Raw genomic sequence first — 18,030 nt, 5'->3', positions numbered from 1 at the left:
GGCTATTCCGGTCCCCCCCCCCCCGTCCGTCATGCACGCCCCACGGCCATTCCCGGAGAGCCCCGTTCTGCTCTTGGGGGGAAGCGTCCTGGTGCACCCCGCCCGGGGCCCTCCGGACCTGGGTCTGCGCGCCCGCGAGCAGGGCCGAGCTCTGTCTGTGCCGAGAGCGGGTGGTCAGGGGCGGCGGCAGAGCGGGGGCCCTGAGCCCGGCCCTTGCAACAGAGCGGGATGCGCGGGGGGTGATGGATCCGACTCCCAACACAGGACCTCCAAACAGTGTTGCAGTTCGCAGACTTGAAGGAGACACGCGCAGCAGTCACGGAGTTGTCCCGGAGGGCCCCTGCCCGGCTCGGCCCGCAGTGGCGGCGGGGCTGAAAACCGTAGGTGCAGAGAAGACAGTGGGCCTTCCGTCCGCCTCTGGCCAGCAGTCCTGTGAGTGCAACATGCCGTGTCAGGTGCCTTCACAACGAGCGGAATGGCGGGTGGGCAACAAGGAACACGCCTCTCCTAAACGGGGCCCGGTGGGTACACACACGACTCCGTGCGGAGAGCAGGCACCTGGGTGGGCTCCACGGGGTGCACGTGTGAGATCATCGGCTCTAGAGGCAGGCGCACCAGAGCCCCCAGCTGTGTGACCTGTGGCAAATCAACCCCTCTGAGCTTCAGTTTCCTCATTTGTAAAATAGGGACGACTGTTAGTATCTGCCTCCCAGGGCTGGGGGTGAATGCCTGTTACCACTGGTGCAGATAAAGAAGCACGTCCCTGTCCGTGGAGTTATTCTACCAGTAGTTATGCTCCCCGAAAATCACACATGATAGAAACAAGCACTGCACAGTAGCTGGCATGTACCAAGCATCCCCCGCAGGCAGGCACGGTACTGAGCACTTACGGGCACTATCAGATTTGATCCCAACACAAGCCTCGGCAGCAGGTATTGTTTGTATCCCCATTTTCAAGTGTGCAAATAGAGGCGCAGATAGTTAAGTAACTATAGTAACGGAGGCAGGAAGCTTCAGAATCTGGACTTGAACCCAGGCGGGAGTGACAGCAGAAGGCGCCCTCCTAAAAATGCTGCCTCTAGCAGTGCATAAAGCCTTAGAACATTAGAACAGGCAGAAATAAATTTGTTCAAGCATATGCCATGGTTAAACAACTTTGTGGCTAAAAACTCACTTTTACCCTAAAAATATTATTTCTCTAAATAAAAAGGTCATAGGATTGGCGAGGGCTGCCAGCGCACTTTGCCAGACTCCCACAATCTCCACGTTACAACTGGAAAAATAACTACTCTGTAAAATACTGTTTTCTTGTTGTATGCTCATTACAGAAACATTAGAACACGAAGACGGCGATATAAGTCTTCAAGTACTCTAGCATTTCAGCACACATCATTCTACCTTTTTTCTTCCGGACCCTCGGATTCGTTCATACAGCGCTGATTCCTACCACCTTCCTCCGTGCCCTCTTCTCGCCCAGTATTGCCTGTGTCCCAAATCTGGCAGCACCATTTGCCTTGTTGCTCAGGACAAAATCTAGGAGTGACATTTGTTGCCTCTCCTGCACACCCCACATCCAACCCACTGACAAATCTCATCTTTCCTGCTTCCAGATGGATCTGCATCCAGGGCCGAGACCACCACTTCTAACTGACCCCCCAACTTCCGCCCTTACCTCCCTGCCTCTCTAGCCAGTGCTTACAACAACGACCAGAGAGGCCCTTTCTTAAAAGAGTTTCATTATCATACCCCAGCTCAAAACCTTCTAATAACTTTGCATCACACTCAGAATAAAACCCCAAGACTTCCCCAGGGCCCACAGAGTCCTGTGGTCAACTCCGTTCCCCCACTGCCTGCCCCCCGATCTTTTCTTCCTCCCCACTACCCCCTCTCTGTCCTGCTTCCTGACCCAGCCTCCGGAACAGCAGGCCCCACTCTGAGTCACTCATCCTCCCGTCTGAATCCTTCTGCTCCCAAGCCGAGCACCTGGCTTGTTTTCATGCCGGTCTCTGCTTTATTGGTTGAGGTCTTGCCCCCTCAGCAGAATGAACCCCGTGCAAGCAGGGGACTTTGTTTACCTGGTTTGCCGCCGAGGTCCCACGATCTAGTAGAGTGTTTGTCTCCTAAGGATATGCACCACACCTGAGGTTAAAAATTGCACTAGCAGAAGTTAAACTACAGCTGTGATAGGCTGGGTTATTTTTACAAATAGCTGGTCATCTCAAAAAACAAAGAATTGCTTCTCTCTCACGATACACATCCATCGTGCACCAGGCAGGATGGATGGTGGCCTCTGCTCAGGCGTCTGCTCTCACACCGCAATGAAGGCCGACTGAACGTCCACCCCTGGACAGTTGCAAGCCCATGGCCGGGAGGGGAGGTTAGAGCAAACTGGACTGTTCCTTAAAGGCTCCTACAGGGAGCTGATACATGTCATCTCTGCTCCTGTCATGGGGCAGAGCAGGTCGCATGGCCAGACCTGACTCCCTGCAAGCAAGAGAGGCCTGACCTGGACGGGGGAATCAGAAGCACAGGGTGTCCGCAAAGTCTGAGCACATAGGGGACCCATAATGAGTACTTTATTGATATTATAACTCATGACGGAGTTGTGTTTTCTTGTTTGCCGACGTTTGGATACCACGCATGTGGTGTACGGCACGAAGGACTCTCACACGGCTACCAGAAGACGCCTTTCTCTGAGAACACAGAACAGGGATCTGAGCCCTACTTGTGGGAAGGGACGTTAGAGCTGAGATCTAAAGGACATGTAACTAAACAGAGAAGGAGATGTTTCAAGGAGAGGAAACGTCCCAGGGGACGGGCCTGAGATAGGGGGAGCCGTCGAAGGAGTCGGGGAGACCAGCTGGAGACGCGGGAGAGCCAGGCAGGCCCAGGCCTGGGTGCGGGCGCCTTTGTCTGCCGGCGAGGACGTGCATGCGTGTGTTGTTTTTACAAAGCGGGTATCAAAACCAAATTGTTTCATAGCCTATCTTTCTTGACTTAACATTATATCATGAACAACTGCCCTCTTCATTATGGACACTGATACAACTTATTTTTAATGACAGCATAGAATCGTTATATAACCAAAGCATAACTCATTTAAACAGTCTCCTATTGTTCTGTTTTGAAATGGCTTCAGTCTTTTTTCACCAGTGTAAATGATGCTACAGGGAAGACCCTTGTGATTCGGTCTTTACACTCATCCGCCATTATTTACTTTGGGTAAATTACTCAAAACACAATTGCTGCGTAAATGGGTACACATTTTTTAAGCTTCTTATTTTTTTTAATGAATTGACAAATCATCCTTGGCACGAAGAATCAAGAATCAAGCTTCTGCTGCTCTGTACTCACACAACCAACACGGCTTTACTTCAAATGTTAAGACTTTCAGAAGTTATTTTATTGCACTCTTTTCTGGCACAATACCCTACACTAGAGTCGAGGGAATGAGTTGGAAGGAGAGAGCGCTCCAAGTGCACAAGGATATTTCATTGAGACAAAACAGCAAAACCCATACATCAGGCAATAGTTTCCAGTAAGTACCCATCATCACATCCACGGTATAGATCTCTCTGGCAGCAAACATTTAGGGGCCGTATAATTCAAGAGTCATTGTCGAAACAGATCAATGGGTCCTGCACACGATAATAAGCTTTCTCCCGCAATTGAGAGCTGGGGAGTCTATGCCTGTCTTGACAGAGCACCCTGGGCTGTGAATGGCAGATCACCATTCAGCCCTCAGAGGGAGGCAGCACTTTCCTCTCCGAGCCCAGCCCCGAGGCAGCGGAAAGGGAAGTACTGTGGCTTTGCGGTGTGATTAGAGGACGGGGCCATTAGAGCCTCAGGTTCTCTTTTGGGCCCCGCCAGGGGCTTCTCCCATGGACGCAATACTGTCAGTCTCCTTTTTCTTAGTGGGAAAATAGAGACAGCAATACTACCTTCTTCTACAAAAAGAATACACCCAAGCGCTTAAAGACGTTTAACAGGTCTGCCCATCCATAAAGGAAACTTTGTTGCTCAGGGCAATTGCAATTAATGTTTTTTGAACCACCATGGGGCAGAGATTGTGTTGTATGGCTTCAGAAAAAATCTAGATTTCATGGTCCATCCAGAGGACACATCAAAATGAAAACTCCAGTGAGAAGTAAGAAATGTGGTAGATGGTCTTTTCTTTGTCTCCACAATGAACCAATGAGCAAAAATGATATTAAAATATGAAGGTCGTTGGAAGTATGAAGAGACAAGGTAGAGGAAATATTTTTTATAATTATGGGAAGATAATAACAACTTACTGTTGAATGAAAAAGATAATGAAGACAATATGATCAACAATATTCCATATTTTTTATATTTATTTATATATGAGCACATATGTATGTAAATATATTAAACAGAGAAAAAAAGCTGGAGGTATACACATCAAAAATCATCCAGTGCTTGTGGATTTTCATTTTCTTCCTTTTGGCCAATCTCTGTTTTCTGATTTTTCTACAATGAACATAAATTACTTGAGTGCTAAAAATTACTTTAAAGTAAGTGATAAATATTTTAGAGGACAATGATCTTTGAGAACCTAAATAGAGAATAAACCGGGAAGCTTTTATATTATATATATGGACATAATCCAAAACTGAGTAAGATGAAATATTTGTTTTCACTGGAAAGAAGTAAGTAAATCAAGGGGAAGAGACATCTCCTGACTTGAAGGAGACAGTTTGGGGACCTGAGAAGGAGTAGCTATTGACTTTTGTATCACCACTTAGAACACTGTCTCTAGATGTTGTTACGGATCAGATGCTTCTTCTCTTCTGCAAATAATGTGGATTTTAGTTTCAATCACAGGGCTGATGATCTCTTCACATTAGGCTAGCACTGCCGACCCAGCGCCTGGCCCTGTGCAGTTCCATGCAGGTCTGCAGGGCTGTCGTGGCACAGCCCATGTGTCCTCGTGTACCAGGGACAAGGCTGCCCTACTGAGCTCCACAGAGCTGCGTGGGGCTGGTCCATGACTACGGTGATCGCAAGCCTGCACATAGAGGCTCTTCTTATACACCGCTTGTTCATACCACACTTGGGGAGGGATCCAGTGACATGTGGCAAGAATAGAATGAACAACTTTTGAACCCGACCGTCATTCATTCCTCTTCCACTGTTCCACACTCCAATCCGCTTTGGGGAACGAACTCTGCCTGACTGAATACGATCTTGGCAGGGCTGTCATCAAGAGTCCCACCCTCATCTGGCTGACGGTTTCGCACATGACTTAAGGTGGGCCAGGCACGTGTTCTCAGCATGGACCCTGAGGGCTGGTTGTGCTGAAAAGGGCTGTCCGGGCTCAGCCGTGAAGACTGCAGACCCTGGAGGTGCAGCCCCTTCAGTCCTGTGCCTCAGAACTGCCTGCTTCCTGACATCCCTGAAAAGTGCAGCCTCTTCTTCAATTCTGTATTTTACTCTGTATTTCCAGTAAACTCCTTTTTTAGTTAAGTAAGCCAGATTTAGTTTCTATTGCTCCCAACCAAGGCACCCAAAGATATACAAAGCTCCTGCTTCCGGGGCCACTTTCATATTCAGCTCTCAGAGTCTCTGCAAAGTCACAAGATGACACTGGTGATGACACGTGCGTGCCTGGAATCTGGAGACAAGAGGTCAGAAATATTATTCCCTGGAAATGAAATGAATACAAACCTATACATGGGTATAGTGTATACATATATACAGCAAACAGTGCCCTGAAGAGAGCACAGTGGAGGCTAAGAGGAGCTCCCACCAGCCCCGCCCACCGTTTGCTATAAGAAGAAAAACATTCTAAAGTTGAACTAATGCAAAACTGAAATCCTGGAAAACATGCCCCAAAGCGGTGATGCAGTAGCAGCAAAGGTTTTAGCCCCATCACCCCCAGGTAAGGGATGGGGGTTCTGGAAAGGGAGCAGGGCTGGAGGAAGCAGATGGGCCAACTCCACATGCAAACTGCTCTCCGCTGGGAATCAAGAGTGGCCTTTAGGGTGTAATTATGAGGCTGGTGCCTCCAGGCATTTCGAAAGGCCATCACTCAGATCTAGAAAGGCGGCAGCAGCGCCCCTCAGCACTCCCTTTCTTTGGCCAAATTCCCAGAGGACGTTCTGGCTGATTCTGCCCGCCAAGACTGCTTTTGCCCAGGTCAGACGTCCACCCACGGCTCAGCCACCTGACGTCACAGAAAGACAAGGCCTTGTTGCAGAAAGAAGGATGCAGAAGCCGGCCCTGGTTGTGGGGTTTGCGGGGGAAGGCAGTTAGGAAAGGGGGCGGCAAGAGCCAGGAAAGGGGCATCCGCGGCTGCAGAGTAACCTCAGAACAAGAGAGGGGATCAGAAGACAGACCCCCAGTTCCCAGACTACTGTTTCAACTACCAGACCACACTGTCACTTAGATGCAGCCTTTGTGACAGAGCGGGCCGTGTGAGATTGTTTCCGAAGCCCCACCATCGTTAGAGCTCAGTGGGAAAGTGTAAGTACAGGCCGAGGACGGCTTTCTTAGGCCGCAAAGGACGTTTCTCCGAAGGGTGTGTTTCCCTGAGGGTCGGTACATGGCATGGTGAACAGCACAGATGCTGGCCTCAGACCCCCAAGTCCAGTCCTGGCCCTCCGTGTACCTCTGGTTTCACACCCGCTCTGCAGGGCCACCTCATATGTTTATTATCACAGATGCATGAAATACCCATGCAAAGGACTCGTTGTAGTGGCTGGCATTTCGTTTTTATAAGATACAAAATTTCCACTGGTATGGCAGGAAAAAAATGTATGAATAGAAGAATTTCTCTCTGCTTGATTTCAGCGTTTAAACCATCATAAACTCATAATCTGATACCACTTTCTTGTGACATTAATCATCTCAAAAATAATTCTTTATTATGATGACCTCTTAGGATAAAGTGGGACGAACAAAACAAATCTGTATGTCTTCATAGAAGCGTTGATAATTTATTTATTCTTTTAAAGTGATGAGAGGAAAGGAAGTCACTGCTCACTGAACCCTGCTGCACACAGTGAGGATGAACACTACCCGCTGCCGGACGCCCTCCCATCCGCTCCCCACTGCCCTGCTAGCATTCTCCCTGGCATTGCCCTGGCTCCTGCCATGTACCCCTCCAGGGACTATCTTCAATAGAGGAAAAAAATACATTTTATTGATCTCATTTCATATACATTTATGCTGCTGGTTGGCTGCTTTTATGTTACATCCAACCGTCAGAACTCGGGTTGAACATGTCCTGCCATGATGTGCGATGGACCTGCAGGGAAGGTGCCGCTGGACTTTAATGCGATCGGGGTACATAGAAAGGGAAAATTTTGCTTTCAGTGTGTTTACACTGTTTGCCTAGAGTTCTGCCTCCACAGGGGCTAACCTCTGTGTTGGACAGGAGGGAGGGGAGCGCCTTGTCTGCACCCTGCTGAGATCAAAGCCAGGACACCTGAGAATTAATGAGCCCCCATCCTTCAAAGCTTTCCTAGGACTTCTCACTCGCCTGCATGTCTGGACACTTTCAGTGCCTGTGTAGGCCTCACTCATTGCCCAAGTTCGTACACTTGATGTAAAGGGCATCGTACTGTAGGCATCCACTGCCACTTGCTCTCGTTGATCGGCATTATGTTTTTGAGATTTATCCCCGTCGCTCTAGTTCATTCACTTCCACAGTTGTGCAGCATTTTACTGTTCATAAGGTTTTATTTCTTAAGCTGAGCGCTGTGTACCTTTGGCACTGCATTCTTTTCTGAGCTTTATAGAAGTCTGAAATATTTCATGATTTAAAAAAATAAAACGAGGGGTGTTTGGGGGGTTTTCCTGGACAGGTAGTGCTTCTTGCAGCAATAGGTGGTCGGTCACCGAGCGCAGCTCTCCACCCACCCACAGTCCCGGCTCTGCAGGCTGCGCTCAGCAGCTAATAGGTTCATAATAATACCCAGTTGCGTTTACTGAACGTGCGTGCTGTGCCAGGCGCTGTGCCAAGCACTCGGAGAGGGTGATCTCACTTAGTCTCCGTTACACCACGGCAGGGAGAGGGTGTCACGATGACCCTGCGTTTTTAGCTGAGAAATGCGGCCCAGACGCCTGCTGACCCGGCGACCCCTGGGCCCGGGAAGGCGCGCAGGGGGGCGCGGAGGCAGCCCCGTCGGGCGGCGGGGTTCCTGCTCCCGCCACCAGGGCGCGCTCTTCCATGTGGGGGGAGGCAGGGCCGTGGGCGGGATGCCCGGTCTGGGCGCGCTCGTGCGCCGGTCCCCTCGCAGGTCCCCTCCCCGGGCCTCGGAGGGGAGGGCGCCTCAGGGCGGGCGGGGCTTCGCCCCCAAGCGGGCCGGGGGCCCCGCCCCGCCCCGCCCCGCCCCGCCCCGCCCCCACGGCCTCCAGCCCCGCGAACCGGGCGCCGCCTCGGCCTGTCCCGGCGCGGGCGGGGGGCGCCGCAGCTGCGGGCCCGGGGGCTGCCGGGGGCGCGGCCTGGGCCCCTTTGGGGGTTCTCTCCACTTGAGTTTATACTTAGTTTCTCCTTCTCTCCTTCCTCGTCTTTAAATGCTGAAAGCATTTATACTGTTTAATGTAAGAGTTTAAAATATGCCGATTTCATATTCTCAGTTTGGCGTTTCTTTTGTTTTTTAACATATCGGTGGCCGGACCGCGCGGAGGCCTGGCCTGGGCTCTGCGGGGAGGGAAGGGCCGGGCCGCGGCCACCGCCCTGCGAGCCGGGAAGCCCCTCCGGGCCCGGCAGCAGCCGGACAGAGGGAGCCCCTGCCGGTCCTCTATTCACGGTCTGTAGAAGCTCCGACGAGAGGGGGCAGGAAAGATACCAGGGTTGGCTGGTTGGTTTTTACCCTGGGTCCGGTCCAAATTGGCCCCGGCCGTGGGCGGGGGGCTGCTGGAAGCTGCCGCGGTGGGCCCCAGCCGACACACGGCCCCCCGCGGCCGCAGCCCTCCCCCGAGACCTGCTCCCCAGCCCCCAGCGCGCCCCCCCACCCCCGTCCACTCTGCTGCCCTGCACATGGAATTAACAAAACCCAAGCCAGTGGGAAATAAACGCCTCGCCTTTGAAAAAACCCAGCATTTTATTCATCAATCAGTTGGACGAGATTGCTTCCAAGTCAGGGATCTGAGCTGCCGTGTTAATAATTCCAGCTGCTCTGAGGAGCCCCGCTCCTTCTAGAAGGCCGCTGTAACTTGACCTAGGTGAGTTATTAGACAATTTCATGCTGGTTTGCAGAGTGATTAGAACAAGTGGCCTTGAATGATAGCATATGTTATAAAGAGATGGAGCCTTTCAGTTATAAAAGATGTATCAATCAGGGGAAAGCAAATACAAATTAAAGTTTGATGAGCAATTGGATATTAATTGGTGCTAACTCTGCTTTTTATGTCACTTTCATGTGGAGTGGATCATAAACATGGTAAGCGATGCTAATAATGTATATTCACTTCAATACAACTTTATGGCGCCATTTATTAAAGAAACCAATATTGAGATTGAGCTGTGAGTGCACCGGCGTGTGTGCCCCTTCACCCGACTCCGGCCCCCCAGACTCTTGGCCACAGCCTGCGGGGTACAGAGCAGTTCGACCTGTGAGAGTCCTTGCCTAGCTTTTTCTTTATGCACCTATTCTAAACTACAGTGGAAACAAATTCAACTGCAAACTAAAGCTTTATACTTCTTCCCAGAGTTTTGTACTAATTGCCCGCTTTTTTTCTGAATTTAGATGGTAAGCTCAAGCAATGTCATCTTAACACCATTAAGCAGATGCTAAATAGATATTGTAGGGTAGTGCTATAAACAGCCAACTTGTTTTACGTCAAATATAACCCAACACATTTTATCTCAAATAAAAAAGTAAATTTTTCCAGTTCCAAAAATGCAAAAGTGATATATGGTCACTATCAAAGAAGAAAATAAAAACTGTCTTTTTAAAAATTAAAATGGGAGCATACTGAATAATCAGTTTCCTGGTGTCCTTTTCTCCTTGAACAATCCATTTGGACACATTTTCAATTGCTCCTTCCCTGGATTATTAGCCTATTTCTGCCATTTCTTCACTGTGTGATCCTAGCAGGTTACTTAATCTTTCTGTGCTTTAAGTTCTCATGTGTAGAATGGGGATAATAATATGCACCTTAAAGATTACTGGAAAACTAAATGAGACATTTTTTCGGACATCCTTTAAGCCTATGTATTATTTAACACTTAGCACTAAGTTTAATGTGCTCAAAAAGTTAGCTACTTTTATTATGACAATATTATGTAAAATGGGTGGGGTCTCTTCAGTTGTACTGCCAAACTATAATTTATTTAATCAGTCTACTAATGTTAGTCTTCCAGGTTGACACTGACATTTCTCATTAGTACCTGGCATTATTACCTTGGGATAAATATTCAGGAGCCCTCACAGCTAAGAAAACATCCAAGAAATACAGCTTTTCCTTCCTGCAATGGTGGTTATTACTTAGAATTTCTGCTGATCACCGAAATTAAACAGATGTATCTTCAGAAAGACAATCTTGAAGAACAGAATGAGTATAAAAGAGGCATAAATAGCCCTATGGGGGATATGATACTTGATCACTACATTCAGGGCACTTACTTCTGTATTATAAACTCATTCTACTAGTTTTGTATTGTTTTTAATCAACCAATTTGGTCTTAAATCAATTTGCCTTTGGTTGTGTGAAATGCAGCCCCGCTGAGAGCTAGCCTGAATAATTCCTGAGATTCTTGGAATGTCCAAGAGGGCATTTGGTTGCTACCTGGGGTGTGAGCTCTGCCTATTCTGGGTATGTCAGAATCAGGCAAACACTGATGTGCATTTGGGTTTTCTTACAGAAGAAAATCCATTAATTAGTTTAAAGCTCTTAGGGATATAGTTCACTGGGCTATTTGCCTCAGAATCTGTATTTTTATTTTCTGCCCTCTAATCTGAACAGTTTATTTAAAGAGGATGTGTATTAATAAATAGCAAGAGAGGGAATTGAGAACTAAATTGGAACAAGGGTTCCACTGTACATACATCAACTTAGAGGAAACCCCAGCAAGTAGTAAAATGGGGCTGGGCTGTTTCACACAGCAAAGGGAGGAAGGGGGGTCAAGCACAGAGCTAGAAAGGATCCTTGTGTTTTGGGTTTGTTTGATTAAAAGACAGGTTTGTTGTAGTATTTTGTAAATATGCCAATACAATTAGCTCCTACTTGCACGAAATTGAAAAACAATTGGCATGTTTGTGTTGGAAATTAGAGAAACAGATCACAGCCCATTGTGATGGAAGGCCCTTAGCAGACATGTGTTACGTCTCATTAAAAGAGGTCTCCTTTTATTGACATTGATGGACTCAGATGCCATAATTTTCCCTCAAAAGTAAATGGCCTATTTTCAAAATAGGCAGACTCCCTGCTCCTTATATCTGCTCTTAATTCAAGAAATGTATTTATCTGTAGCCTAACAAGAGTCAGTTTCAGAAGAAATTAATGAGGAGCATCCATTAATTATTTATGCTCTGAAACAGTAGGTCTGCTAATGTTTCTGCTAATCACCAAAGCTAAACAGATGTATCTTCATAAAGACAATCTCGAAGAACTGAATGAGTATAAAAGAGGCATAAATAGAAAAAAAAAAAAGTATATGTATAGTGATGATGGGAAACAAAAATAGTGGATGCATCACTGCCCCCAAGACAGTATTTGTTTAAACTGCAAGGCGGGGTGAAATGACCAGAGCAAGTTCGGTTCATGCCTTCCAATCCTTTAGTGTTCTGTGATGCAATAACAAGAGGAGTTGGATACATAGGAGCTACAACTAACGGTAGGGAATGAAAAGAATGAGACCATTAATCTGAGCAGTTTATTTAAAGAGGATGTGTATTAAAGAGGGTCAGCTACTCGTTAAAGCAGCATTGGGAGAGCTCCCCATTTCTGTAAGCGTTCTAAAAGCAGCTTTTCAGGGTATCATCATATGTGTAATGATATAGACAGCATATATATTCATAGTTGTGAAATCCTATGTGTATTTAGTCAGAAAAACCTTGGTCAGAATAAAATCTGTTGGTTCCTTTTTTGAGTTGCAAAGGCTGTGTTCTGACAGCCCCCTGGAGCAGCCATCCCAGGGGGCCGACCCCGAGAGCCCAGCCTTCGGGACTGGAGTCCTGGCTCTCCCACTTACCAGCTTGGTGACTGGGGCAAGTTCACCTCTCAGTATCTCAGTTTCCTCATTGGCAAAATGAGATAAGAGGACTCAGCTCAAACGGTTATAAAATGAGCTCTTAGGACAACCCAAAATATTTGCTTTTTTTTTTTTTTTCCTATTTTTTTCAAGATAGCTTTATTGCAGTAAATTTATGTGTATGGCGGTACTGGGTATTTCACATAGAATTCGCATTTTGTACAGCGGCAGCTTCTGGGATGGCATGGCAGTGAGTGGCTCCTGCTGACCTCCTGACTCGTGTGCTCTGTCACGGTGCCGTTCCTCACGCTCCTCTGAGTAAACCAAGGAAGGTTTGCAGGACGGTTGGCATCAACGTGGCGACCCAAAGGGGGGCCACAGAAGATGGGTTGGCCAACCTGTCCTTTTCCCAGTGCCCCTCTCCCAACCCACTGGACTGAGGATTAGATGTTTCCAAGGCTCTTGTACCTCTCTCTGTATCCAATGAGCCAGAGGGGATGCTACCCCTTAGGAAGGTCACCCGCGTCCTGCCTGCTGAGTCACGTCTCACCAGTGTATGCAGTGGCCCTAGAAAGCATGTCTCATGCTGCACACCAGAATCATTTGGGGGGCTTTAAACATACATGGTTTTACACTGTGTGTGTGTGCACGTGTACTCAAGCCCCTCTCTAGTACTGCTGAATTAGGGTCTTCAGAGCTCGGGCCTAGAACCTCTATTTTTTAAAGTTCCCTTGGAACCTTCTGGTGTGCAGTTACATCTTGGAGCTCCTATTCTAAGGCAGGATTTCTCAGCCTCCCGGGTCACAGCACCTTTGTGGATCTCGAATCATTTGTTACGATTTAAAGTGTCAATGTTATGAGAGATCTGCTGTTATACAGTAGGTGGACTTGAGGTTGTCCCCTCTAAGGAAGTCACTCTCCCTCCCTTACGCTAATGCTTTCTTGCTTGGGAGTTATATTCCCAGTATGTAAAGAGGCACCCTGTCTGATCTCTGCAGGAGTCCAGGGAGCGTGTGCCACTGCCGGGCTGTTAAGAAATGTGGTTGAAATATTGCTTTACTTACCAGAAAAAAATCAGGATGGGGGGCTGCTATTTTCAGCAGCTAGTACAGTGTGCTCCTGAGAGCATATTGCTCGGGGGGTTACACATCACCTGCCACGTGGGGGAGGGTGTACCCTGCCCCAAGCACAGCAGACCAACAGCACGTTCTCCTTGGGCCAGAATGACTGTCACACCTTGCGAACAAGAACCTCTCCCCGGCAAGAGTGCACTCCCCCTGCACCACTATCCTCTCTTCAGTGCCTCTGTACGGCTTCCCCTCTCGGTCTGCTCAGCCAGATGGCTCCGGCCAGGGACCCGCGCGAGAGTGTAGAGGAAGCAGGCGCAAAAGAACACGAGCACAATGGGTTCCTTTAGTGTCTGTCCTCTCCCTGCTTTCCACCCCCCCCTGTGCACACTCCTTTAGCATCAGTGGGCCCTGATCAGTCGCTAGGATGCAAAATCAAAATAGGACCACCACAGAGAGGAGGGCCTATTACCTAAAGCCACGCTCTCTGGAAGTGGCACATCGGCTCGTTCGTCCAAAGGTGGGGAAAATAGGCAGGGGCTGAGTGAAGAGTACGTGTATTAGCTGTACCAACCAACTTAAACCCACTGTGCGGGCAGAGCTGTGTGTGTCACTCCTGTTTTATTAACCACCACCTGTCAGGCCATGTAACTAGCCCTGCTTTCCGTACACGGACCAACTGAATTCAAGGAGCCACTCAGTATACGGCAGCAGAATATTTAGGTCTTTCTACCCGCCCTGTCATGTTTCTATTTCGTTCTCCACACATCTCTAACCTGAAGGACATGCTTATTTGCGATGTGATCTGTTAAAACACATAAACTCTCAGAGAAAAGTGCGATGAATCTGAAATCAAATCACACTTCATAAGATGAAACAAAGGTGGGAGGAACGAACAGATCAATATTTTGCCGACTGCCAAAACTGGTGGTACTTGTGTGTTTGTGCCACACTGCAGCAAAGTTTCTAATTTGCCTATGAAGATATTCAAAATTATAATTTCCAGACCATTCACTTATTTAACTCACCTCCACAAATTTTCACTCAGGTATATTTACTTTAGGACAGACACTATCACCTTTAAAATGCAGCATCCAGAATTGCCCCCATTACTAAAATATCTGCAAACTGTATTGCAATAACAATTAAACAAGGTAGTGGGAGAAAATAAGACAGTTAAACAGCTATTCTAGAATTGTTCTCCTTCCCAGTGCCACCAGCCTCCTACTGCTTGGAAAAAGATAATTCTTATAAAAATCTGAGCTAATAAGGTTATGCAAAATCGACTGGTATGGGAGAAAATGGCAAGGATGTTTCATCTGTGTTTATCACATACTTCAATATACTCCTAAAACAAACGGGCAGGGGTCATTCATTGTTCCTGACACAATGCAGCACATGATAGGTTCTTCAAAAATTCTGGAGGTTGCTTTTCAGGATTACCAGGGTATGGAATGACAATAGCAAATGATCATTTCCTACATAAAAGCCGAAAACTCATGTAATCTGTCTGCAGGGTGGAAAGGACTACAATATCCTAAACGTTTGAATGATTACATACATGATCCTTAGATAACTTGAAAAAAGCACTGTTTTGGTTTTCTTTATGTATATATGGCCTTTTTTTCTGCAGGTGTTTATCCTTTTGCGTTACAGGTTAGTGGGTGATGGGATCCACAGGGGACATTCATTACCACTGGATAAGGCCCCAGATCCAGTCCAGATAAAACCATTACCAAAAATTTCACACCTGCTATCCTGTTTTGATTTTAAATTGGAAGGGCATCTTCATCTCTGGCTTCTGGGTAGTCACACTGACTTAATCACTCCAACAATGTGGAAGGGTAACACAGAAAACAAAGCAAGGGGCTCCAGGTGAATTTAGCTCAGTGCCCCAGGCGATCCCTGAGGCAAGGGGTCGCGCCAGCCTCCTTTCAAAGGGAAACCGTTGTTACAGGGAAGCAGTTTAAAAAAGGAAGAAAAAGTCTTGGAGTTTTGTGAACACAGGATGTCCTGAGGAAGCATAAAATTGAGATACAGAAACAGTCTCAAACAAAAGGGTCTCCTCTGGTCACATCAACGGTGCGGTTCCAAGTTAGAAGTGAGGGGGGGGTGCAAGCCCGGGAGACTCCATCCTGTCCAGACAGAATGTTTGTACATTTTCAACTTGAATGCTTAAAACATTTTTATCTTTCAGAATGTTCGATAAATCAATACATTTGTTTAAATGGTTAGAACAGAACCCATCAACAAAGAAGTGTTTAGTAGTTTTAATGACATGATCCTTTGAGGTGTGTATCTTTTGAATGGTAATTTTATAAAGATGGAGAAAATGAACACAAAATTCATGAATAATTTGTGCAGTGACTCCACATACCTTCTACTGATGATACAGCTTATTCAATTGCTAATTCTAGTGTCCCCCAAATATAATATGCAAGTAGTTTCATCAGTTTTCCTGTTGCTTTCATTTGGTCATACCCTAAAGCATAAATCATTGGCCACCTTTGGTACATACACTGTACAGAATTGTTAAAGCAAGGAAAAATCTCATTTTATGTAACTAAGACACGCACACGAAAGGATTTGTCAGGACTGGAGATAATATATCAAACAACAAAACAGCAGCCCGTGAGGGTGATTTTGACGTATGACTTAAATTCCCAGGGCTTGAGACTTTGGGAGTATACTTGTGCTTCGCTGTGGTATACTACGTAAATACATGAAAACTACTTAAGTTCTTATTGTAGAAGACTGGTAAGGGGATTCCAGTCAGGAAAAGTGATTCCCTTCAGTCATCTGCAGCGACTAGTACCACTGTCAGAACATTCTGTGTTTGACTCACCTCGTGGCTACATGTAATGTGCATTACAATTGCTAAGGATTACAAAGTGTCCTATCTAGTTAATGTGGCATAATAAAGAAGCATAAATTGCAAACTTGGGTATGAATTTTCTGTCTCCAAAATTGCTAAACACATTTATTCAGGCAATTCCTTGTGATTTAATATCCAACATAGGAAATTCAATTGTATTTGAAAATAACTCCATTCGGATAATTCAGTGAAGCTTCTAAGATCTGCTAATAGTGGTTTGCATTTTACAAAGTCTTTCAGATATATTATTCTCACTTAATGCTTATTGCAATTGCAAATGAACATTAAATGGGTTTACATTTTTATATATAATGGGTGAACATTATAATTTTATGTGAGTAAATTAAATATTCCAAAAGGCAAAGTGGCTAACCCCAGCTCACACAGGTAGCAGGACCTGGGACATGAACACAGTGTCAAGCAATGGTTAAAAGCCTTACTTTGCAGTCAGATATAACATGGCTTCACTTTGACTATGGGTGACATGATTTGTGCCACAGTTTCCCCTTGTGCAGAAAGGGGAAAACCACAGTATACATCACAGAATTGTTGAAAGGACTAAAGAATAATACTTGAAAACACACCAACCAGCCAGGTACGTGGGCACCAAAATGGGAGCCAATGCTATTCTGACCGTAAGGCTGGGGCCCTTGCGATGGCTGTATGGCCAAGGAATGCCCCAGTTGTAGATGGGCACCTGCATCACAGCTGTGCGTGCTGAGTTCTGCCTGTCATCTCTCTCAAGGACTGGAAAGACTGATATCTGAAGTACTACAAAAATGGTACATGCTTAAAGAAAGCAAGACTTTAAATAAAAAAAAAAATTATAGGGAATATACTGGGATATAGTAGTTCAAGTTTATAATCATTTCTTAGCAGTCATTAAAGTTGACTGGGGTGAAATGAAATGAAAATTAACCGAATAAAAGGCAGAGATAAATTGTTCTTTACTACCTCTCCTCATTACCCAAATCGTTAACTCAACAGTTATTAAAGGGCTCTGTGTGCAGAATATTCCACCGTCTGATCCAATGTTTTCTTAATTTCTTACTTACGGCACACACACACACCCATCATGTTTCTGGGCAAGAATGGTCAAGGATGAGCTCATTACAATGTTGAACAGCGTTAAAACTCATCATACTTTTCTCTTAAGTATGCAAATCTTTAGATTTTGATACACATATGCCACAAGAACAGATGAAACCCATCTACTATTACCAGTTCTCCCACCCTATTAAGTATAAAATTTCTGCCAGTGATAAAATTGAAACCTGAAAATTTTCTGAAACGGCAATCCTCCTGAGTTGTAAAACAGAAGTTTGCTATGTAGTTTTTACAATGCTCAGTTTTCTGAATGTCTTAATGTACCAGTTTTTTCCGAATAATTTTTCTAGCTGAAAATCAATTTCTGAGAAATTGATAGGTAGCTACAACTCACAGCTTTCCAAAAATATGACCTCAGCACAGCTTGCCACAGAAAGAGTCCTTACAGAAGGAAGTCCTCGCTTCCAAGTTGATTCTAATCATTTACTCCAATCTTTGAAGACTTCTTCAGCTTTATCTAACTTAACAAAAATAGTCACTGAGAATGTAAAACTAAGGGTGGATGCAACTTCCTTGACATACCTGGGGCCTCAGGAGACCACACAGCACCGTTCTACTGAGGGGACTCCTAATGGCTTTCATGTGCATGGCTAAAGTGCAGAAATGTATAATTTACTAGGATTGAAATAAATCAGAGGGAGAGAAGTGCTTCAAAGTTATTGGTAGAAATTTCTCAAAAAATAAAAAAATTGTAACTAAGAAATTATGTTCTATGTAGAAAGTTCATCTTTAATCTTCAACATAAAACATGTTGATGCTTTAAAAACAGCACACATTGCTTATTTATCATTTGATGACAGTGAAATATTTTTTTGACA

The sequence above is a fragment of the Manis pentadactyla genome, chromosome 13 (genome assembly GCF_030020395.1).
Source record: "Manis pentadactyla isolate mManPen7 chromosome 13, mManPen7.hap1, whole genome shotgun sequence".
Classification (NCBI taxonomy): Eukaryota; Metazoa; Chordata; class Mammalia; order Pholidota; family Manidae; genus Manis; species Manis pentadactyla.
The sequence above is the reverse complement of the archived record's forward strand: the minus strand, read 5'-3'. Positions refer to the sequence as shown.